Genomic DNA, 24404 nt, shown 5'->3' with positions numbered 1-24404 from the left:
GAAAGAATACAGCTTTCTTTTGCTGAATGGGTACATTCATTGCCAGCAGTTATATGACCTTCAGGGCTTCTCTAGGAGGACAGTCCGAGTAGTACAGCATTCTTGCTGTTGGAAGAGGGTTTTTGGAAATAACTCAATAGATGGTACAAGAAATCCTGGGGGAAGCCAGCAATTTATGGAGGAATAATTGTATTCTATCCTGAAAACATAATGTTGCAGGGGTTCTGTATGCATTTAGCTTGGACTAAATGCCATTCAAAGTAGGTTTTTGTCAAGTAGATGTATATGAAGTTCTGCTGAAAAGAAATGTGTTCCTATGCAACTCTAGGATTGATATGCTTGACTGATAAGCCTATTTAAATGTCAATTCACAGGTTTATAAGCATAGCCTTCATTTGTTAGCAACAGCAAACACAACAATCAGAGATAGTTTAGAAAACAACAGGGATACATACAAAGACTCAGTGGAAGGCCTAGTAAAAGTTGCAGCCAATAAGTCTTGTTAATAGCCATTTTTATATCTGGATTTGTTTGCAGAACTCAGTTCAGATAAGTACTGTTGTTGATATAAGTACTTAACTTTAGGACATGCAGTACAGTAATACTGATGTGTATATAGTGAAATTTCCTTGGGACAAATGGTCTTAACTAGACTTTTGTAACAGTTGGCTTTGGGGAAGGGATTTCTTGTGAATTGGCACTTGCCTTACACATTGCTTTGTTTTGAACTGGAGATCATTTGCATGGACTGTTTCCTTTATAACTTTGACACTATTTAGTTAGGTATCTTGGGCACATCAGACTTAGTGTTCTTGAAACAAACATTAACAATTTTGGTTACTGAAATAACTAATATTAGACTTGACCCTTCTTTGTTAACCAGCATGCACGTGGTTCCACTCTGGGATATGGGGTTATATTTCTACAGTGCAAGTAGGGTAATTTGGTAGTTATTCAGCTAAGAAGTTGATAGCATGGGATAACATGTATAATGAAATCGAGATTTAAAAATGAGACCCACTTCAAATACAGCATGTCCGTTCACTGTTTTGTGGGGAAGCTCCATACTGTTAGTGGGTGTTCTGCAATTTGCAAAATGCCAAATCAGTAAATTGAAAGGAACCTAATGAGAGATGGAATAAGGTTATATTAACAGGGAGTTTTATTCCCACATTTTTCTTCCTTGAACTCAGCATGTACTTTAGTTAGTTAGTTTAATGAAACTAATGATAATCTATTTTAATATAACATTTCCTGGGAATATCTAGCTTTTAAAAACAAATGCAAAGTATTTACATTCCCAAAAGCTTATAAGGGTAAATGTTAATATTATTATTTTTAGATTAAAAATTAAAATGAAAATGAATCCAAGAATTGCTGGAGCGGGGCTAGTGATGGGTGGGAGATCTCTGAATATCTCATTTGAAAATTACAAACATCCTCAGGCCTTTATCCTCAAATTACTTGTTCTGGCTTAGAGCCATGGAGATCACCATGTCCGCTTCTAAAAACATGTTTGAGATCTGTAGTCTGGGTTTGCTTAGATGCGTAGAGACTAAAATGAATTTCTAGTTACTTATAGCATAAATACTAATCTGTAAAAATGCACTGTGACTTGCAACATTTGTATTTATTTAGGAAACATTAATGTTTGGAAATGTAATTTATAGGTCATTTGCTTTTTTTTAACTGTTGCTGACAAGTTGGTCTGTATTTCCATTGATCCGGTAATTTCTGTGGCTTTCCTTTTTACTTACAGAATGTTTTGGAGTTTGCCTTATTTACACTTACAGAGTTTTTACTAAGTGACTGGCAAATATTCAGGAAAATGTTCAGAGGCTATTTTTGTATTATACTCTGAAATGCCATGCAGTGGAAAACAATAGGAGGGGAAAACACCAGGGGAAAAAGTGGGGGAGAGGCTTATTGGTCTACACCCTGTGTTATCTGGTATGCTAAGGAGAGACAAAGGAGACAAAAGAACCTGCTAGGCTCTTACCATCTCCGATGCTGATCATTGTGTAACCATAGGATTGGTGAGCTAGACATGCACATTTTGCAGTCAAGAAGGTCTTAATGAAAAGTCTATCAGTTATTGCTAACCCCTGGGTGGTGGATCAGATAGGGTTTTCTTCTGATACAATGGGGTTCCTCATTTTACTTGGATAAATATTTGAAGTAAAAACAGACTGCATGCACCAGTCTTTGATAAATAAGAATGTAGATGGAACTATTGAAATAGACATGATGTAAGCATGAACATCTATGAAGATCCAACAAAGACAAGGTAAAACATGATCTGAATGTAATCGTCCTGGGAATTTCTAGATATTTGTGACAATACGTGTATTTGTTTTAATATCTAATAGTTTCAACATCCTTGAAGGCAGTGGCTAACTACTTCTATATTATTTGTTTGTTTAGAAAATTTATATGGCTGCCCAACTTAAGTGAATAACTCTGGTGGCTAACAACAATACAGAGTTAACCCTTTTGGGCAGCAGATCTTCCTTTCAGCTTCTAGGTATGCATTAGTAGTTCTTTTGAATCTATATTGGTATAGGTATATGTGCCATGTGTTGTCTGTTCACATAATTGGAAAGGCATCCTTTTCCAGAGTTCATATTTGTAATTTTTTTGTAGATGGAGGGATGAATGAGAAATAGAGATAAAAGGAGGTTGAGTCCTCTCTTGCTTCCTTGCTCAATTAGATATGAGAGCAGAGATAGGGTAGTTGGAAAAATTTAACTTACAGATTTTTAAAGAACTATTGAATAACCACACAGTAGTGGTTATATACACTGTGTCTTGTTTCCAAGGCTATGTTCAGCAGGGCATTCTCTTGGTTAACTGCCCACAATCTGTACTGGAAGTACATGAGCAAAATAGAGCTTTTCTGACCACTTTCCAACCCTGAATATCACCAGGAAAACTTTAATTATAGAGGCAGATTTGAAGTTTTATGCATTTGTGAACTTCCAGATTTGCTGCTAATTTGTGACCACGCTCTACAACCTGTTGCATTTGACAGTTAAGATAGAGAAAGCTTTAAATATGTTGGAAGGCTTGATTGCACAGAATTGCAACATGGCATGCCCACAGTGACCACAGAAGAAAGTATGCAGGGGCAATAGGTTTCAGCAGCAACTGCTGCCCTTTTGACAGATATATGCTTCAGTACAAGGTTTCTTTGTGTTTATGGATGGTACATAATATATAAACTATGAATGTGCAGACAGAGAAGATAGATTTGCCAATATACGCTGCATATTAAAAGCATACTGAAATATTCTGACAAAATAATACTCAGAAGAGAGGCATTAAGAAATTAATAAATCAATGAGATGTTTCCGTAAATTAAACAGTTGTTTTTTAAAAAGACTAAACTCACAAGATTTTCTGATTGTGTGTTTTCTTTGATATATTGATCGCAATATTGGTCATGAAAGGCCAAGTGGACAAATGTCTGTTCGTTGTTATTTTCTATGGTACAGATTTTTGTCAATGTTCTAAGTAAAGAAAGCAGTGTACGAGATATATTTTATTTATATATAAAATATATCTTGTACTTTGCTTTCTTTTATCAAAATCCTCCCTCACAGTTTAATCTGCTAAACTGCTCCTTGCAACGTAGATAATTCTAATGTGTCTAGAATTGTATCTCCTCGGAATTGCGCCTGCTGGTCTTGTTTATACTTTAAAAATCCCTGGATCTTTCTTTTTAAGTGCTATCTAGAATGTATTGGGAATTGTAAATTGAGTTATATAGTGTGAAAACAGCAATTTCTTGTGGTGTGAAGGTTTGATTTTGAGGCATAAGAAAGGGAGCTAAGATGGCAATAGTAAGCACATGGTCCAGTTTATCAAATGGTGTTCAACAGAATTTAAAGGACGCACAGTAAGTAAGCAAGGATGAAATGAAAATAATTCTAGAATTGTGTAAAATAAATTTACAGAGAATTGAAAGGTTGTTCAGAATGCAAGGATCCTTCTGTACTGCTTCTCTTTTACCAAGTGAAGTTCTTTAAGATCTGTCAGTATATTGTTTTTGTCATGGCATTTGGTGCATATCAGCAATCATTTAAGCATATTCATCACATTTGTATCCATTTTCCTGAAGGACAGCAAGGTGGTCCATAGCAGCTCTCTCCACAGCAGTTATCTTATACCAGTGTTGTCCAAACTTGGCCACTTTAAGTCCACTCACCTTAAAGTGGCCAAGTTTGGACAATACTGCCTTATACAGTATCGATTATTTGGCAGCTTTGTTAATATGATTGCCATATCTCCCTCTACTTCTGTTTGTTTCCTTGCAATGTAATACTCCTTTTAATGCTAGTTATATGAGTAATTTTCCTATTGCAGTAGCTCCCTTTGGGCTTATTCTTCATGTAGTGCCTGGAGCGCAGTGGACTATATTTTAGCTTACCGTGGCTCTGCACTTTCTTTTATTCCCTTGTGGGTCTCACTACTTTCTTTGCCTTCTGTTGTAGATGTTTGTCCTCCATCATGTGGAGGGCAGTCGGGCTGTTCATGGGGAAATAGGGGGATAAAAATAGCTGTTATATTCCTAGTTTTCCTCCACATAACTTTAAATGCATGAAGAGGGGTAAGGTGGCTGCATAGGCCTTGAATTGCCAAATAATTGGAACCTGGAGATCTCTGAACAAGGCTCTAGATAACCAACAGTGAGGATCTAGTTAGCCATTGTAGAGTAAAATATCATTAAATGCTCTGGATTATTTATACTCACAACCTCATGCGTGTATATTTTGATCCAAAGAAACATGATACATTCTCAGAGTAAAAGTCAGTAGTAGCCAACTTTCTTCTCATTGAGAAGAGGAAGATTTAGAGAGGAAGGGGTTTTTCTTTGAGCCAAATTGCTTGGCCTCTGTCCAAGCTTCAGAGAAAAAAAAAGTTATTGATCTCATCTTGCCCTGCTCAGAGTGTTCTTCAAGCCAAATCTCAGGACCTAATATGTGCTTGCTGTTCTGCAGTGGCTCTAATGTCCCTTTGCAACTCTCCTGCCTGATTCCCTGGAGCATACAGATCCTTGAGGAATAAACCAATAAACCAGAATTAATGCATTATAGGAATAATAAATAAAATTCTTGGTAACAATTCAGAAATGATTCGATATTGCCTTCTTACCTGGTGTTGCTTTAACTTCCTAGCCTGGACTACAGCACTAAGATTTCCTGATGGTCTCCCATCCAAGTATTAATGAGGTCTGACCCAGTTTAACTTTTCTGAGATTAGCCAAGCTGGCTGCATCTGGACTAATAAATAGGAAGCAGAAACTTGAAAACTTGGTCAATATCCCCATCTCCTTTTTTACTCATGGCTGTTGCTATTTGTTGTTCGATAGTGAGATGTTTGCTTGAAAGTGGTGGCTATTATATTAAAATGATGATATTTAATTGTCTGATTAATCAGTATTGCAACTCTAATTAATGTTGATGACTTGTTAAAATAATGACATTAATTAGCTTGCCCTACAAGTAATGTTACAGGCAGAAATATATTTTTACTCATAATTTAAAAATTCTGCTATATAAAGCTATGATTTATAATGTACATGCGTGATTTTAATGGAATAAGATTGTTATCCAGAAAATAGAAATCAAAGGTGTTCAATTAGATTGCCACAACTTTCATTCTAGAGCAACTAGGAGTAAAAGTTAATAATGTTGCAGTTTTAAGGCAGCACAACTACTGACTTTGTGGTATCCTGGTTATCCTGGGCCATTTTTATATTTATGCAAACAGAGATTCAGAATTGCATAAGTGCACATATAATCATGAATCACATTGAATAGCAGGGAGGGAGGAAGCTACAAAATTTTTCCTCTTCTTTTCTTTAACCACAAGTTGTGAATTACTGCGAGCAAATTTAATTAAACCCATTTGCATTTCTGTGCCAGAATCTTTTAATTTGCTTTTAACTTCAAAGTGCATAAGTGCATAGATTACTTAGGCAGTGCTAACACTACTTTTTATTTTCTTAAAATTCTAAGTAAAATATTTCAGCTGGCGAACTGCCATGCCATCAGTTTATAGCATTCAGAGGCCTCATAATAGTACCTTTAATGTTTCTCCATATTTAAACCACCAATCTTAATCTACGTCACTATCTGCCACTGCAGTTCTAGACTTCAGTCAGTTTATTTTAAACGTGTTGCACATATTAATAAAGGCAAAATGCCAGCTTGATTTTAATTTGTCTTTCTGCCCCTTCCAGTATCCCCAAGGAGAGCCTCAAGGAGTGGTAATGTTGTAGAGTCAAATCTTCAGAATGAGTTTTAAGCAGTAACTTCAGAACTTTGTGCTCAGCTGTTGAACTGAAACATTTCCCTGTAATTCCACTGACTATATTTTGCCCACTGTGACTTCTTTGAGTTGAGCTTTACTCCTGATGAGTAAATTTATTTATTTATTTATGGGTTGAATTTGTGAATCGTCTCACTTATCCAAATGACTATAGGTAACATATAGTACATTAAAGCAATAAAATAACACACACACACAAACCAAGGAATAAAATCCCAATATCAAAGTGGGGTTGCAAACTGCCCTGCTCTAGAGCCCACTGACAAAGCCACATTTTAAGGGTTTTCCTAAATGACAGCAAGGCCAGGACCTGTTGATTTTGAAGGAAACATATTATCCCACAGGACAGGGGCAGCCACAGAAAAGAGACATTTCCAAGAAGATAATGTAATTTTAACAACGTAACCTGGAGTATGTCTGCTATAATGGATCTAACAGTTAAGGCAAATGTAACTAGAAAGAGAGACTCATACATGACCAGGCTCTGAGCCTATAGATGATAACCAGCACCTTGAATTCACCCTACAGTTGGCTGGCAACCAGTCCACATCAGAGTGTTACCCACATAAATCACTTGTACTACTGTTGGAACAGTTGTAGCTTCTGAATGGTCTTCAATATTAGCCCATATAGAGTGAATTGTAATAGTCCAACTCCAAAGTGACTAAAGCACGAGTGATTGTAAGTAGTACCTCCCAAAGCAGGAAAAAGTGTAATTGACACACGAAATGGATTTGTGCAAGGGCCTTCCTAGCCATGGCTGCCTTCTGTTCTTCAAGCAAGAGCCACAAGTCCAGGACGATGCTCAAATTACATGTCAATTCCATTTGAGGATGTACAACCCCATCAAAAACTAAGTTGGAAGGTCCCTGGAAATGGAGGTCCCATAAATCCACAGTTACTCAGTCTTGTTAGAACTGAGCCCAAGTCTGTTCTTCCCTATCCATATTCTAAAAGCTTCCAGATACCAAGACAGAACATTGATAGCATCACCTGGTGAGCCAGAAGTTGAGATAAACAATTGGGTATAATTTAAAGATCAATGCCCATGCTAGTGGATGACCTAACCCAGCAGCCTCATGTACATGTTTTATAGTAGGGAGAGTGCTGAGCCCTGAAGAACCCACAAAGAAATGATTTTAGACTTGGTGTTCCCCAGCCAACGCTAACTGGAACCAACCTTAGAGAACGGAGGAGAACCACTGCACTACAGTGCCTCCCACTTTCAAATCAGAAAGATGATCCAAAAGGATATCATGATTGATTGTATTGAAGACTAAGAGATCAAGCAAGATCAGGAGAGTCTCACAACCCCATCCCAGTCTTTCCAGAGGTCATAACCACTATCATCTTTGTGCTATACCCAGGCCTGAAACCCAGCCAGAAAGGTTCTAGTTAAAATATTCCTTAGCAAGAATATAGATGTGATTTGCCATTGTTGACTCCTGGGATATTTTTTAACTTCCAGTCTACCCTGCTTAGCTTTTAAATTAAACAGATCAGCCAGGCATTGCCACCTGCTGAGATTTTGCCTGTGTTATCAATAATTTCATTCTTTTTCCATACTGATCATGTAGTGATGCAAATCTCACACAATTTGCCACCCAGAGTCAGTTTGGAGTCAGTCAGCACCAAAATCGAATCAAGATATACATGATCAAAGAGATTGTCTCCTGTTTTTGTTATGGAAAACCTTTGTAATTTGTCCTGGCAATGCTGTCTTGTCAGATTTTAGGCACTTACACACAGACACAGAAGAGCAGCCACAACAGCAATAAAAACAGAACGTTAGTACCTGTAAAGACATTCAAACCATGATATACAATTTAAAGTATGTTAATTGAAAAAACTAATCAGTTAAGCTGTTATTTCATGAGACGGATGGTTTCAATCACAAGCACCAGAATTTTAAACGACAAACACCAGAAAGTTCCAAAACCAAAAGTAGCAACTTCACTATTTTCTATTTGTGTCTTTGGTGGTAGAAGGATCAAAGTTCCCCAAGTTCTTAAGGCTTGGGGAAACCCATGTTCAATAAAGTAGTTTTTTCAGAAAGCCTCATTCCAAGTTATAAAGAGGTTCAGTTGCTTCCTAAGTGGATTTTGAAGCCTTGTCTTATAAGATCTAAAGACATCCCAGACACAATTGTCCAAATGAAATGTCAGTAATGCTGTATGATTGTGTGATTACCTTCTGGAATTATCCCTTATGCTTTTATTAACTCACTGTAAGTAGAAAAATAGCATGTCATGGAACAGGCTAGGCTATTCCAAGACTTTGTTTTCTTCAAGCTTTTTTTTTTTTAAAAAAAAAAATCTGGGATCTTTTAAAAAATCTGGATTGTTCAAAACACTGCAACTCACAATGGCATTTTGAAGTATTACACTCAAAAAATAAATATTGCACTAACTGTGTATAGGCTAGGTAGCAGACTTTTAAGTAGAATGGTATTAATTTAGATTAAAACATGAATTCTGCCAATATGTGGGTGTGTAAAATGTATTATATTGATCCAGTTTCTAATGCAATAATTGCACAGCAATTATTTTAAAAATTGTTTTTAAAAATTGGATGCCAGATCTACTTTGAACTGAATAGCAATTGAGCAAAAAATGTACACATGTGGGAAGAGGGTGCTTAATTTAGAAAACGTGTATAATAGCACAGCACACTCACTTTTTGTATTTCTTTCTTTCTGTTTATTTTGACATGCAGATAAAGTTCCAATATAGATAGATGATAGATAGATAGATGACAGAGAGAGAGAGAGAGAGAGAGAGAGAGAGAGAGAGAGAGAGAGATTGTAATCCAGAATTTGTTTGCACATATGGCAATCTGGAAACCCTATTTGGCTGCTTCAAATATGTTTTTCACAACCTAGGGCGCTCTGTATATCTTTGGATTACAACTCCTATTCCCACAGCTAATTGCCAGCATTGTCTAAGGTTAATGGGAATTCCGGTCCAATATTTCTGAAAGACACCATGTTGGGGTAGATCCTTGAGACTGTGTCTCTAATTATTCTGTTACATGCGCCTTCTCAATAAAGCAGAGTAAGAGAGATTCCAGACTATGGTAAGTATTTTGGAGGGTTAGTTTAAAGTATTTTGGATTAAAATGCCATTTCCTCAGCTAAATGTGCTCACTCTTTAGATGTCTCTCAGAATTGTTGGTACAGTTTTTCTCTCTTATTCTTGTTGGCTTTTCAAGAACAATTGCCAGATGTCAATTATTTTAAGACAACGCCTTTTATTTTAGAGTATTTACTTCCTTAGGAACACTTTCAGAGAGATGCAACAAATTGTCCCTTGTTCTAGAATTTCTTACATACCTGTGTTCAGCAAGCAGAGTTAGCCTTTGCACAGCTATGTGACTATAGCCTCTCTCTCTGTCTTTTTTTTTGTAATGCCTGATATTGCAATACCAGTTATCCAAGTTAAGATCCGTTTTAATTTTTATATCCAGCGCTCCTATACTTTTTTAAAATATAATTTTATCAAGAATTTTAATTACAATAGTAAAACCTAATGCAAACTGAACTTAGAGAAAGAGAAGAGAATGGAAAGAAAGAATAAAAAGTGCAAGAAAAGAGAAAATGAAGAAAAAGGAAAGAGAGAATATAATAAAGAAAAAGAAAAGAAATATATAAAAAGTGACTTCCAATCTTCATCACAAGTATAAACAAATTTAGTAACTCTTCACCCTGTATAAGGTTAAACATATCTCTTCATCCCATGTCCCATCCCTTATCTATAAGCAAATCCATAAAACATCAACTTTTCAATCCTGGTGTCAGCAAAAAGTCCATAAATTGTTGCCAGAAGATTGCAAAAAGATGACTTACTTTAACCTTGATCAAATAAACCAACTTTATATTCCTTCCTTTTACTTCTAACAGTCTTAATCTTTAATTCAATCAAATATTGTTGTAGGATTTGATTTCCCTTCAGTTCTTCTTTATCCCATCACACAGATTTCTTCAAGGCTTTAACAAGCTTCTTTTGTAGATCCAATAAGAAAACATTTTCCAGGTCATTCTCTTGGTTTATCATTTGAATTTACCTTTTAATTTTTAAAACTCCAGCCAGGTTCTTTTGTAAATCCAGTAAAGTGTCCTTTTCTAAATCATTCTCTTGGCCTGTCATTTTGTTCCACATTCTATATTTTCTGTATTTTATCAGATAACATTTGTTCCACATCTGTCATTCCTTCATTAACATCTTTTAGACATAGTCTATCCATAGAAGCAGACATAATTACTGACAGTGTTGATATTGTAGTTACTAACTTCTGGCTCCATTCTTCAAAGATCTCCTTTAATATTTCCAATGTTATAATGTTTTGTATCTTTCTGTAAGTCCCAGTATTAACTGACACCAGGCTTTGTATTTTTTTTTCTTTCTGCTTAAAATCTTTAGTCCCTTCTAGTGTCCAGTTTCTGAAATAATCACTTATCTTTTGTTATGACTTGCAATAGCCTGTGTAGCCAAAATAAGTCTGTTTCCCATGAGAAGCTGTTTATTATTTATAGTTAAATCCAAAGTATTATAGTAAAAGTCAATATTCCAAACTTATCTGGACCCTTAATCTGTTTATAATTTTGTTAGATCAAACTCTTATTCAGCTTTTTTCTGTTTATTTCAAATTCTTTAAATTCTTGAACTTGTAATTAATTTTTATTTTGCTCAGAGTTAAAGATAAATTCACCCGATGAAGACTTTTCAAACCTATCATTCTGAAGGTCTCTAATAGCTTTAGAAAAGTTAATAGGCAATTTCTGAAAGTGATTAGAAAGTGAAGTTTGTGAATTTAGTGTCCTTTAAAATTCTCCACTGGTTGCAAGCAAGGTGGCTGATCCCGTGGTCTCCTGGCACTCAAACCCATGGAAAACCACTGTCCTGCAGTCTCCTGGCAAGAAGCAGCCATTCAGAGCACATGTGGGTGATCTCCCATCCTCTCTTTATCTGGAGAGGTTCCAAGGAATCACTCTACTCACCACTTCCTTGGTCTTTGCTGCAGTCATCAGCTCTGCTTTCGCAGAGCCATCTTCAGTTTGCCATAACTCCCCCAGAAGTCCCAGTGCTCCTATACTATTGTTCCATTCGAGAACAACCTTTTATTTCTACCTTTTTTTTTCTATGTGTGTTTAATTACTTGAGGTATGGAGGAGACAGAATCTGTGGGCTTATTAGAGCTCCTAATGAGAAAGGTCACATTACTTCCAAAGATCTCACCCATGGAAATGAAGCTCCTAATATAAACTGTGCACTTGAAAATCAAGTTTAAAAGGTTGGGTAGCAATATGGAAGATGACTTTGGGAATGGGATATAACTAGGGAGAGCCTACCTTGTTAGTTTCAAATAACACTTTTGAATTTCCTTTATGTTTAATTGAGGAAAACTCCTATCTTGATTACAGTGGTCTTTCCAAAATTAACAGGAATGAGGAAGAAGGCTAACTAAAACTAAAAATATTATCCACTGTCTCTGGATATTTCTATGAATCTGTCCTGTTATTAATAAAATGTTTCAACTCATGAATAAACTTGCCTTTTTATCTTTATTATCATAGGGAATCATTCTCTTTTTCTACTATGGCACCATCCAATGAGATAAACAAGGTTAATTTCAGTGCATTTCCTTAGATCATGGTATTAAATTAAATACAGCACCCAATGTGGTAAGCAAGACTTGGCCGACTGAAAGATTTTTTTCTAAACATAATTCTTAGGGTTTTATTTTATATTATGTTCCAAGGGACCAAATAGAGAAAGCAACTGAAGCAGAAATTATTTCTTATAGCTAAGAAGGTTTGAGAAGCACTGGAATAATGGAAGAGGCAGAGGGGAATAGCCTCTTCCCCCCCCCCCCCAAGGCCTTGCATTATTAAAGCAAATGTAGTGGAGGTGCCCATTACAGTCATGCATCCAACATGTCTCAGTAGGGGTTCTCTAGCTTTTTGTATTGCAACATCATTTTTCTCTACTGCTATACATGGGAACAAGGAAAGTGCCAGCCTTTTACAAGGCTCCTTTTCAGAAGATAGCTATGAGCAAAGAGGGTGGTACTTTTGCCCAAACACAGGCCACTTTGCGGCAAAAGAGACTGTCCTTAAAAGTCAGTTTCTCTGTGGCTTGATATAGGTAGCAGCAGTATATTCAAAGAGATATTAAAAGAAAGGATAGCCTTTCTATGTCCTCAGGAGCAGGGATAGGATAGGATAGGATAGGATAGGATAGGATAGGATAGGATATATGATATGACGAGGTAGAAAATCTTAAATGCTGCACAGTCAGCAAACTGCATTCTGCCTACTCTGGGTACTACTTGCAAAATCAATTGTCTTATGACGCATTGTGACAATCACTTTCATTCACTCTCATTACATTTCTGTGATGTTTATGCTTAGTTTACAGAATGTTGTTTCCCATATTGCATAATTTAAGATTTCAATTTGCAGTAACATCAGAGTTATATTTGATAATCAACAAGGCTACCAAGAACTTTGCCGAGGGGGGGGGGGGATTTTATATAATGGAGAAATAGTTTTGCCCAAGGTCCAAATTGCAGACAAACCCATGTGCCAATTTTCGCGTGTACCAAAAGTAGAAATCACCACAAACCAAAGAAAACTTGGTTAAATCCCACTAGGAACATACAGTCTGCAGTATATTTTTCCCATGCACATTAAGTCTTTTTTCATTCATACACACACACACACACACATACACACACACACATACATACATACACACACACACAAGATTCATATGTATATAGACAGATGATATAATTACCAATGATATATGCAACGTATACTGTTGTAACTAGTAATATTAAAACAATCATAGTATTCTGCAATTATTGTTCTGAATGTTGGCGTTCCATGAATGCACATTCACTAAGCCCATGATGATCAGAAGCTTTTCTAGAGAGGGTAGCTGGATCTGCTGGGAGCCTGCAAAAAGAGTGAACCAAGTCGAGAGTTGCCACTTTTCATGAGACATTTGTGGGAATTATTTCATACAAGGACAAAGTTATGTGAATGCCAACATTGTCTGTGAACATTCCAAACATGATTCATAAATGAAGAAGCTGTACACTTGCATTGATTGTAATCTATATATGAAAAGGCTGTTGGTAAGATGAGGGAAAAACAGCACTCAGAAAACTATTTCTTAAAGAAAGGATACAACTTTGAAAGGATACAACATTAACTGGATAATTGGGCTTAATAAGGGGTATCATATATTTTGACAATAGGTTAAATATGTATACTAAAAGACATAGAAAACATAGATACGAACATAGCAAAGTATCCATAGTAATATTTTAACATTCAGAATGAGAATACTGTATATAAAAAATAAATGGGACTTTTCATACCCCTTCATGGCCTGCAGTTTTTCCAAATCACATTTTAACACATCTACTTTTACATGAAAGGTTAATCCCACATGGCTTTTATGGAACCTCCCAGTTCTTGATAGACTGGGAGAAAAAACCCAACCATAACTGGTTGGTTATGCAATAGTCTCCACCATAAACTAGAGCTTTAAAACTGTAGGACTAAGTTCACTCTGCTTACTAAGCCAAAATCAAATAAAGAACATTATGCTTAATGCAGTGTATGGGCCCAGACATTCACTACATTAAGTGACGCTTCTAAACCTACTTCAAAGGAAATCCCCAGACAGAATTGTAGAAGTAATCCATGTGGGATCACTGAGCATGAACCAGATTGTGTACACTCTCCTTATTCATTGACCATTTATTTTGGACAGGATCACATGATGTCATTCTCTACCAGTACGCAGTTTACTGGGAAGGTGACCCATCTTTTTCTGCTGTGCATCAAAAGTAGTGTTTTATGGCTTGTGCCAGCTCATATGCCTCATTTCATTGTAGGTAAATATCTCCACTCAGTTTGGTTATTATGCAGGATGATCACCAGTTGCTGGCTTTCATCCATTTTTTAAATACATGTTCACTGATGGAACAGTAAAAATATCCACCTATCCTTTAAAAAAAAAAAAAGTGATCCATGAGGGGTTAATAAGCAGGGGAATCTACCCAGGAGGACCATAGTAATTGTGGTTCAATCAAAATATCAGTACAACACTGTGGCCAGGGCGGATGAGCAGGTTGAAATCTAGAAAAGGATTTCTTAAACTGGCTTATTTTCCAGCCAGTTTATGCACAGGAGACAAGCTGTTGAAAGTTGCCATGTGGAAAAGTCTGTAATTAAATGTTAGAGAGGGCTGCTTTCATGGGAAGAGAAGGTAAATAGTGGCTTAGTCCATGACTTTCCCTTTCCTGTGAGAAGTTATGGTGGGATTTTGTTAGTTGGGTTTGTAAGACTGGGAATCTGCAGGACATTTGGTCAACACTGTACTGGTAAGAGGGAAGTGGATATTGCTTATCCTTGCATACAGTGATGAGTGTTATACTACTAGAAGGTGTAGTATTCCTTACTGCTAAGACAGAAAAAGATTTTGATACAGGAATTTATTTTTTAAAATTTATTATTAAATTTATATGCCACCCATCTCCCCACAGAGGAATGACAGTTTCTACTGGAGAGTTGTGGAATGGAAAGGGAATAAATAGTAGTTGTATCTAGAAAAAATAGTATTTTTTATTTTATACGTGGATTAGGGAAGTGGGAGGTTTTTATTTGTGTAAATCCTGTGGTAGACTTACATAATGCATATACATACATAAGTTAGCATATGTATAATAGGCCTGAAGAGCAATGTGTTGGCAATACACCCTGTTTGTTCCACTCTCAGACTTTCTACTTCTGCTTCCTTTATGTGCCAAATGACTTTCATCATAGCACCATTTCCAAAGTTTCCTCCTGTATGTTCAAAGTGTGAACGATGTGAGAGTCAAGAAATATAGATTCATATTATATCATTGCCAAGCAAGTCTTTATATCCTGTTATGGCTGTATAGGAATTTGTTATGTGATTGAATGATGCACCCTACAGTAGCAGAATTTTTGATGTACGGGTAGGTAGTACACTTCACCATGGAGCTCTACCATAGACTTGCATCAGACTTACATCCCCAACATTTTAGGCTGGTGGACACATTTGGAGGCACTCTCACAAAATGTTTCTTTGAAGGGACTTACCCATTCATAAAATAGTTGCAGCAAGGGATGGAGGCAGTGACAGAACACCAATAGGCCAGAAAGCTCCTTGCCAACCTCACTGTTCTTACTTTTTTCAGGAGTGGTGGTTATACTTCCAAACACAGCACTGCACTACAGATGCCCACCATTTTTATTTTCCGAAAAAAGAAGAAGGTTTTGGAGTACTGAAGCATCCTTGGAAATAAAAATGGTGCTGAAAGCTTGCACTTTGTTTTGCAATATTCAAACGTATAATTAAAAGATTTTTTTTTTAATGTAAAAGGTCAGGTGGGGCAAGATGCCTGATGGTTTCCACAGAAAGCATCACTGGGCACGTTGATGCTTGTGGGGCTAGGTTGGGGATATTGTCCTCATGTCAGCCTAACATTTCGCTGCTAAAGAGTCTGCAAGTGGACTCTGAGATTGTACAGGATTTATATTAATCTCATTCTTTTCCATGAATTGTTAGTCTCTAATTAGGACAAGATTCTGCTCATCTATTACTATTTTTCTGCTGGCATATAGTCCCATATAGGTGCCTCTGAGATCTGCTGCCCAGGGACTCCAAGCCATTTCTACTACAAGTGGGATAGTGATAAATTATACTACAGAATGGTTGTGCCATCATTATTATGATTTAGAATGATATTAGTGTGGGAGATCTAAGTACTGTGACATTTCTAGTGTAGAAAGTATTTTCTAAGCCAGTTGGGCACTTTCAGCTGAAGATTCTGCATCAGTTCCAAAGCAGCGCCATAGGATCATAGAATCACAGTGCAGGATCCACTAGAGCATCTCTGACAAGTAACCATCCAACCTCTGTTTGAAGGCCTCTAGTGGAGAACTCACTACATCATGTTCAACTGGATGTCAGCTCATACATTAAGAAAGTTTCTCCTGATGTCTGTCCTGATCCTTATCTTCGTTTTAGTTTTAACCCATTGGTTCTGGTCCTGTTCTCTGAGGCAGCAGAGAATAAGTCCTGTCCCTCTTCTGTGTGACAGTTTGTCACCACGCTTCCCCTTAGTCATCTTTTCTGTAGGCTAAACATATGTAGATCCTTTAATGCACTGGAATGAACTTTTACTTCCATGTTCTTTGTGCTATCAGACATTTAAAGAGGAAAACTGGCTTTTATTGGCTTTGTTGCTCCCAGATGAAGTGAGCAGGGCTGTAATTGACAGGTTTCTGATGGTTTTCCCTTCTGTGTGGCAGGAAGAAGCTGTGTCCATTTCTAACCACAATGATGTGGAAATGACAGAATGGGCTTCATGATGTCACATTATAAGTTTGACCCTTTCATATTTGCATCCTGATATCACATGCAAGTGTATAAGAGAGAGAGTTTGTGCTGCAATGTTGTGACATACGTTTCCTCACTTGTTATCTGACTCCTATCTATAAAAGTGTCTTTAATTTACAAATCTTCTATAGTGCACAGCAGACGGGTGTTTAGACATAGCATGTATTAAGTAATAATGGTGATGGCAGATATTTTTATTAAAAAACAATGCAGGATTTTTTACATGTATCTCTAATGAAATACAGGTAGTCCTCATTTAATGACCACTTGTTCAACGACTATACAGAATTATGACAGTGCTGAATGAATGGTGTTTATCACTGGTCCTCACAGCCCTGGCTGTTCCAGCACCCCCATAGTCATGTACCGTATTTTTCCGACTATAAGACGATACTTTTTTCTAAAATCCTTACCCTAAAAACTGAAGGGCGTCTTGTTCAAGGAAGTCAGCCAAGAATCGCGCGGTTGCAAAACTGCCCATACTTTGTTTCTGCAGAGAGGCTTCCTCCTATTGCTAGCCTCCAATCACGAGTGAAATAGCTTGTCTCCCAAACAGACTTCCTCCAATCACAAGCCTGATGTAACTGACGTCAGCTAATGCTGAACAAACCAATTAGAGGAAGGCTGTTTGCAGATACAAGCTATCTGCAGTTTCACTCGTGCTTGAATGTAATCAGTTATGCAAAAGAGCCTGGAAATAGAGCTGGAGAGAGACAGTTTGGACCTCCTCCCACCGAGTGTATGAGGTAAATGTTACCTAATTACTAAATAAAAATGTGTTCTGCACTATCTTTAAAATATTGATTTTTTAATTTTGAGTTGGAAAAGTGGGGGTCGTCTTGTACATGGGGGCGTCTTATTGTTGGAAAAATACGGTAATTGCAATCTGGGCACTTGGCAACCAGCTCGCACTTACAACGGTTGCAGTGTCATGCAGTCACATGTTTGCCATTTATGACCTTCCCTGCCAGCTTCCTGCAAGCAAAGTCAATGGGGAAGCCAGCAGAGAAGTCACTCCTGTAAACTGCTTGCACTGTCCCCTGCCCGATAGCAGCCACCCACACACCTTCCCCCACCTGGCAGCAGCCACCCCTGGCCCTGCCACACTTGTGCCACACCTTGCAGACCATCTGTGTATCTCCCTCACCTGGCAGCAGCCACTTACCTGCCAGCTGGCTTGCTTTGCAAGTCAACTGGGACTCACTTAACAACCCATGATGGGGAGTGCCAGGATTGGCATCGCTAAGCCATGTGGTCACGTGACATCGTACTTTACGACCACATCACTTAGTGATGGAAATTCTTGCCTCAATTAACAGAGGCTGTAACAAGTAGCTTTTCATATTAAACAACTTGTACTTCCCATCCATTTTATCCTGTTATTTTAAGTGTGGCATTTTATAGCAGGAAATGTAGCATTTTTATAAAGGAGGGAGAGAAGAGGACAAAATGTTTTATTATTTAATTCTTTATTGTTGTCAAAGCACATACAAAATCCTCAATACAGGTCTCTTTTCGTATAAATGAATGTCTAGGTTAATAAACTATACCTTTGCGATAAGATATTTGATAACCTAAGAAAGTAGAACATCTCTATAAATAAAAATTCAGTCTATATAGAATAATACATTAATTCTGCTAGATGTAAGAGGAAAATCTATTATCATAATTCAATAGACCCCATTGAATCTGAACTGCTATTTTTTAAAAAATAGGTAACATCCAAGTAGAAAAAGAAAAAAAGACCAGAGTATATAATACTTTTGAATTCTTGAAAGCATTGAGAGGGAGGGAGGATTATTCCCATCCCTTAAGGAAAATAGAAGAGGAGGGGGAGGATACCCTGTAATTGTATTCTCAGGGAATCCTAGAACAACCCTTCTAAATAAATACTTTGGTGGAGAAAAAAGTTTTCCTTCCAGTTAGTGTAATAATTCATCTCCAGCTGTAAACATCTCAGAAAAAGATGTTTACATCTTTATGTTATCACCCAATTCATGCTTCTGTTTAAGACTTGTTAGTAAGATTTGAAGATTGCTTCCTAATTAATCCACTTCCAGGCAAGTTAGCATTACAGTGGTACCTCTAGTTACGAACTTAATCCGTTCCGTGACTCTGGTTGCAACTCGAGTTGGTCTCAAGTCGAGGTAAAGTTTCCCATAAGGTTCAATGCAAATACGGTTAATCCGTTCTGCCCTCCGAATTTGGTCGCACCACAAGGCAAATTTCCCCATAAGGTTCAATGTAAATACGGCTAATCCGCCCTCCGAATTTGGTCACACCCCGAGGTAAATTTCCCCCATAAGGTTCAGTGTAAATACGGCTAAACAGTTCTGAAACATATGCATTTTATTTTTAAACCTCAAAAACCTTCCAAACGCCACAAAAACCTTCCAAACGCCACAAAACACACCACAAGCCTCACCGAACGTCTCCTTGCTACCGCGAACTCGCCCACAGGAAGCCACGACCGCGTGGCAGCAGGGAAAATGGCCACGGATCTGGTTCGTAAGTAGAGTCGAGTTCGTAAGTAGGGGTAAATTTTTGGGGCTGGAGCTGGTCGTATCTCGAAAAATTCGTAAGTAGGGGCGTTCGTAAGTAGAGGTGCCACTGTACATGGCTTGTATCAGGATGTTGCTGAAGATAAACAGTCCAATTCAGAAATATTTTTTTCACCTTGAGAAGAGGGGAAAGGAGAGTGATGAAATGTATGTAATTTGAATATTGAAATACATGATAGGGCCATTAATAAATATGTACATTATTTTACATATTTATTGATCATATCTCTTGCTTTCTCTATGTATTTGCCAATATACCTATATACAGTTTCCATTCTTAGTTCTTGGACTAGGAACCTGAATTATTTTGTGGGCAGAAACCAATATGTTTAATCATAGTGAGAAGGAGTGACAATAGGCGAATACAAATAACCCAAGGATATAACAGCTGTCTTCCCCCAGGGAGGGACTGAGGAGTATGGATACTTAATTGTCCATCCTGTCTCTTGCACTGACAAGTGAGCAGAGAAGCTTGCATTGCTGGCACCAAAAGATTTCCAGTGGGAGGAGAAAGAATCAAAATAGCTTTGCTCCCTGATTTCTTCATCGGCTCCGATTTGTACAAAATAATGTTAACATTACTCATTAAGTAGATAAAAGGTTGGTTGAAATCTATGGAGTTTTGACTCAGTCAGGATAATTGTATCTTGAATCTGCTAGAAATTTTTCTTTCATCATGAAGGTAAATAACATGATGGGTGGCATACATGCACATTCAGTGCAGAGTCATACAACATCATCATCATCATCATCATCATCATTGTTATTATCTATATATCTATATCTGTCTCTATCCATCCATCTCACTGATTAGCATGGGCTTTGCAGGCAAAATGTAGGAAGTCCTATCCTTGGCATCTCCAAGTAGGGCTGGGAAAGATTCCCGTCTGATACCTTGGAGCATCATTGCCAGTCACTGAAGATTGAACTGAGCTTGATAAAAGACTGATTTGATTTTGGCATGAAAGCTCCTCTCTGATCTCCTTTCTCCCCATGGAAACTAACAATGATCTTTTCCTTCCCTTCTCTTTGGTTTTGTGCCTTGGATATGAGTGACCTCTTCTTTACAGTTGGGCATGACCACATTAGAACCAACCACAAGTTCTAAAAGCATTAGAATTGTCTAAAGAACAACATATTAACAAAAGTAAAGCACCCTCCCCCCCCCAAAAAAACCCAGGGGCAGCAGAAAAACAAGTCCAAAAATAGAGCCTGAATCTGGCTATGAAATCTGTATTTTAGTTTCAGCTATTTTTGTTTTGCTAAAGAGATGTAAACTGTTGTTTTTCTGACTTTAATATGTGCTATAGATCTGAATAAATAACTATGACATGGGAATATTGATGTATTAAGGGCAAAAAGTGGAGAAAAAGGAAGACATTCTTAGAGGAGACCCCTCATTGTAATTAAGATCTTCAGATCGAAGCTGGGAAAATGCAGTTCCTCCTACAACAGATATATTGCAGTAATCTGGATCTTGAACCTTAACTAAGTGCATGCTAGGGTTCTTCTGGGATTCTCACATCTAGTATCCTAATAAAACACACATTCCTTTGCATCTTTTCTGCATACCCAGCTGGGAAGAAATGCTATTTCACTGACTACTAATAGAAAAACAATTTTGGATACATAGTACTGAAATCAATACTCTCAGGCCAAACTCTGCTTCACTAAAATTTGTAACTACAATTTATCATTGGGGCATTTTCTTAGTTTTAAGGAGAGAGTAAGTGAGAGAAGAACTATGTTGGAACCAGAGTGATTGATTGATTGATTGATTGATTGAGATCTCCACCAAAACAGTGATGACAACATCTGTTGTTTTTCAGTAATATCAGTATAGCCTACCAGAATTGCCGTGGTAATAAATGATAGTGAAACAGTTGCTAGTTTAAGCTGCTTTAGCATCTATATAATCTGTTCCAACATTTATGTTAGAAGAATAACACCACAGTAAAAACAACACATTCTTCTTAATTTCACATATCCTTGCTGAAGCCATATTCCAAACTACTAGCAGTGTAAAATCTGGCATAGCTTCCTGGCAACTGTGGAAGCAAAGAACTTTAACTGGATTATATTTATGGAAGACATCTTGTGTTTTCTTCTCTGATGTATCAGTTATCATTCAGAGATGTTTGTTTCTTTCAACACACAATTTTCTTGAGTTCACCCAAATTACATCCAGGATACTCAAGATTGCCACAGAGCTGGGCTACATGGAACTATATTTGATTTCTTTCCTCTGCTCCTCTGCTCCGCAATGCATTGGGTGTTTTTCATTAATGTCACAACCAGGGCAAGAGTCATCTTCTTATGTATGCAAGTGCTTCCTGATATTTCTGTGAAGCTTATTCCTATGAAGCTATTTGCCTGAAGGCTACAACATATTGCCTGGAGGATTCAGAGACTTGGTAACAGTAATCTGGGATGATTTTTTAAAAAACTGTAGCAATGATTGCAGCAATGATTTCCTACTCTTCCTCCTCTTTTTCTTCTCCTCCCCCTGCTTCTCTTCCCCCCTGCTCCTCCCCCTGCTCCTCCTTCTTCTGAAGAATGAAGTCTATAAGGAGAGGAAATACTTCAATAGCAAAATGCATGTTTTGCATACAGAAGGCCCCAGTTCAATCCCTTGCCTTTCTAATAAAAGACATTAGAGAAAGTTATTTTGCAGCAAACTTAAATAATTGTTGCCAATTAAAAATATACTGTTGGCAGCTCCATATGTAAAATTAGAGATGGCTTGGGGTACAGACAGATTCTGTCCATATAAGTTCGACCTATGAGCCTCACCATCCCAATCATTGTATCTGTTGTTAGACTGACAGATGACCATTCTGCCTTTCCATACAGCATGTGTCTTAGATCATTTGCATGAAAGATCTGCACTTAATGAAGTAGTACATTTACTCTCTAGTGGCTTAATATTTTGGTTCAGTCAATATAATTGTCAAGATGGGGAATGATGTTGATGATCCTATTTTGCAGAAGAAAATTGTGTTAAATGGCCTCTTCTTCTCCACATCTGTGTTTCTGTGAACTTGTTTTATACTGGAGGTACACCAAAAGTCATATTCATTATCTGAACAAATTTGATCATTACTATGAAGGGTACTTCAGTCAGTAATTTTCTTTTATCCACATTTTGAAGTAAGCCAACTTGATCTGTACTTTCTGATTTTAATTTGCTGAACAGAAGGCAGTTCTGTTTAGAATTTTGTGCTTTTCCAAATATTGCAATGCTGTCCTGGGTGTAAAAAAGCATCAACGTGGGCATAATAATTTTTTTTTTTTAAGAGAAGATATATGGAAAATCATGTATGTTGCAGTTAAAAGCATTTAAAAATATTATTTAAATACCAGTTCTAGAATCAATTGTTAAAACTGCAAATCAGTGTGGAAATAGTAGCATAGTCTGGCTAAAATAAAAATATATTGGCTGCAACAAGAAGGTGCTCCTAGAAGTTCATGAGTGATATTATACAATGTGAATAATAGTAATTAAGAGGGTTTATTTATTTATTTATTTATTTATTTATTTATATTTCAAATTTGTCACTGCCCATCTCACCGCAGAGCGACTCATGCCTTCATGAGTACAGTTGTACATGTGTTATATAATGCAGACAGAATCCCAAGTAGTCAGATGTGCTTCTCATGTAGAATTCTCCACAGGATACATATAAAGCCATCCTCGACAGAGCTTTTCAACTCTTTGTTTGTTTCAAAGACAAGATTGGCTAAAACCAGTTTCAGCTGGAATCCTAGTATCAATCAAAGCAGTGTTTCTCATCCTTGGCAACTTTGGCTGGGGAATTCTGGAAGTCCACACATCTTAAAGTTGCCAAGGTTGAGAAATAATGAATCAAGAGGAGGATATGTCATAGTTGGAGAGGAGAGTGATCTCAATTTTTTATATAATTGTTGTATACAGCAGTTGATTATGGCCAGTATGGGGGTTAAGGTGTTAAATCTGGGATTGTCCTCAGTAGTCTTTGCACCAATTGCTGTCTCTCAACTCAATTGTAAAACAGAATATGGAGAAAGAAGTGCTAGATACTTCTGGTGCTTCTCTATTTCTGTGAAACTTTGAAGGCTTGCAGGTCCTGTTTTTTTAGTGGCAGTGCCTATAATATGAAATAGCTTCCTAGCAGAGATCAGGTGAGCTCCCTTGGCTTTAACCTTTCAGAAACTTTTGAAAACTGAGTTATTCCAAAGGGCTTGTGGTAAATGATAGAATGTCCTGTACCACTTAATTCATTTATGTTCTAGAGTACATGGTTTTTATTATAACGTGTATGTTTTAACTTTTCTGTTTGACTTGTTTATTCTTAATGACTGCCAAGAGTCCCATTGATTGTGGCAGGTATAAATATGATAAATAAATGTCAGCCTTGTGAGGTAGTCTAGACAAGAAGCACAACAGAAATACTAGTTCTAGTTTTAATGTAAGGTTACATCAACAGAACCTTGAAAATCTGAAACTACATTCCTTGCCTTTACAGTCCAAGAAACTAGGGAGGGCCCCTTCTGAAAACTTTGCCACACTCCCATTCCTTCTGTGGACTCAGCTGCTGCTTGTCTGACCATTGTCTAGTCTGCAGCTCTTACTCCTGTCTCCCAAGGTCATTCCCACATCCATTACAATAAATATGTATGCTGCCTTGAACTTCTGGAGAAAATATGGGATATCATGTGGTCTAACATATAAGCAATTAAATTATGGCATTGTTCCTACATATATATTTTATGTTTAAAATTAAAAAAAGAAAACCACGTTTTCCAAACTGTTAAGTCATGGTAGCATCTTAAATGAGCATTTTACTCCTCCTGGAATTCTTCTTTTAAATCTTGAATATTAACAGAATATCACTTTTAATTGTGGAATGTAGAAATGTAGTCTCCAGAGAGAGAAAGAGATTAGTACAGTGTTTCTTTTACTAGGTAGTGAATTTGTAGCATCACCCTAGGACTTGTTGTATCAACATAGAACTACTTGGGACAGCTGGAATCAACCCAGTGAAAATTAGTATAATAAAGTATTACAAAACACTGCATTGTGCCAGTA

General features: G+C 37.2%; 1 protein-coding gene across 3 annotated transcripts in view; it reads left to right on the top strand.

Annotated features, from left to right (window-relative positions):
• KITLG (KIT ligand) overlaps positions 1-24404 on the top strand; it is a 58490-nt gene that overhangs the window by 3833 nt on the left and 30253 nt on the right. Inside the window, exon 1 of one of the 3 annotated variants that reach the window (XM_088141875.1) lies at positions 1983-2287. The exons of the other annotated variants lie outside the window; for them this stretch is intronic. The gene's annotated coding sequence lies outside the window, so the exon portion shown is untranslated. Of the gene's footprint in view, positions 1-1982; positions 2288-24404 lie in introns of those variants that run through there. 3 annotated transcript variants of the gene reach the window in all.

The sequence above is a fragment of the Python bivittatus genome, unplaced genomic scaffold, assembly GCF_059951505.1.
Source record: "Python bivittatus isolate LINGU-HERP-01145 unplaced genomic scaffold, Pbiv_v1 ctg000330_np1212, whole genome shotgun sequence".
Lineage (NCBI taxonomy): Eukaryota > Metazoa > Chordata > Lepidosauria > Squamata > Pythonidae > Python > Python bivittatus.
Note: the sequence above shows the minus strand (reverse complement) of the source record. Positions and strands in the feature narration are given on the sequence as shown.